The sequence below is a fragment of the Colobus angolensis genome, unplaced genomic scaffold (assembly GCF_000951035.1).
Source record: "Colobus angolensis palliatus isolate OR3802 unplaced genomic scaffold, Cang.pa_1.0 Scaffold19, whole genome shotgun sequence".
Taxonomy (NCBI): Eukaryota; Metazoa; Chordata; class Mammalia; order Primates; family Cercopithecidae; genus Colobus; species Colobus angolensis.
The window spans coordinates 4,884,770-4,886,007 of NW_012115043.1; the positions used below are offsets into that span (position 1 = coordinate 4,884,770).

The following is a 1,238-nucleotide window of genomic DNA, read 5'->3' on the forward strand; positions in this document are numbered from 1 at the left end:
ATTTTTTTAGTAGAGATGGGGTTTCACTGTGTTAAGCAGGATGGTCTCGATCTCCTGACCTCGTGATCTGCCCATCTCGGCCTCCCAAAGTGCTGGTATTACAGGCTTGAGCCACCGTGCCTGGCCTATCTTTTTTTTAAATTTCATAATATGAATGATGTAGATAGAAGGTAAAGTGTCAACTCTGCTGTTTTTTTATTTTGCTTGTGCTTCTATTCTACTTACAGACATTTTGTTATTTTGTAGAATCTTTTTAACCTAACGCTTGTGCATTTTGTTGGGGTTGTTTGGTTAAAGTAAGATGAAATCCGTAAGTTTATTTGATTGGGCAATCAGAAACAGCTGTATATCTGAAATTGTAAAGTGAGGAGGGTCCCCATTCTCCACCCTTTTACAGTATGGATCTTGCCTATAGAGTGGCTCACAGATCAGACAGTAACTGTCATAAGGACAAGGGACAGTTAACAACTGCCGGTCTTATTTTAAATATGTTAGTAAAACATAGTTCTTTTTAATTCTTAAATGAAATATAAATGGAAGATCTATTATTTACTTTCATACCACTGTGGATCATTTTGGGGACATCCTACCTTGAGTTAACTGGTTTACAGGGCTTTAAGAATTTATTACTTATAATGTAGACCACACTGAATTTAAAAAGAAATTCATTTGGAAATATGTCCATAGATTTTTAAATTTCTTTTTTCATTTGTCTGTGTTTAACTCTACAAAAGATAATGTTCTATATAAACTTACCTTTTACTGGCTGGGCGCATTGGCTCATGCCTGTAATCTCAGCACTTTGAGAGGCTGAGGCAGTGGATCACCTCAGGTCTGGAATTTGAGATCAGCCTGGTCAACATAGTGAAACCTTGTTTCTACTAAAAATACAAAAATTAGCTGGGCATGGTGGCAGGCGCCTGTAATCCCAGCTACTTGGGAGGCTGATGGAGGAGAATCACTTGAACCTGGGAGGTGGAGGTTGCAGGGAGCCAAGATCAAGCCATTGTACTCCAGCCTGGGTTACAAGAGCGAAACTCCATCTCAAAAAATAAAATAAAATTATCTTTTCTCATATAGTCACTGGGAAACTATTGAAATGTGTTGGTTTAATGTAGAACAAGAATATGGTTTGGATTCCTTAAGTTCTTTGATTAGGCCAAGCATAAAATATTTCTAATTACAACCAAGAACTTTCTGTTTCCTTTCCTTTCTTTTCTTTTTTCTTTTTTTTTTTT

The 1,238-nt window shown here is 36.8% G+C and overlaps 1 protein-coding gene across 1 annotated transcript in view; it reads left to right on the forward strand.

The window, feature by feature from the left end:
* TIPIN (TIMELESS interacting protein) overlaps nt 1–1,238 on the forward strand; it is a 54,417-nt gene that overhangs the window by 47,445 nt on the left and 5,734 nt on the right.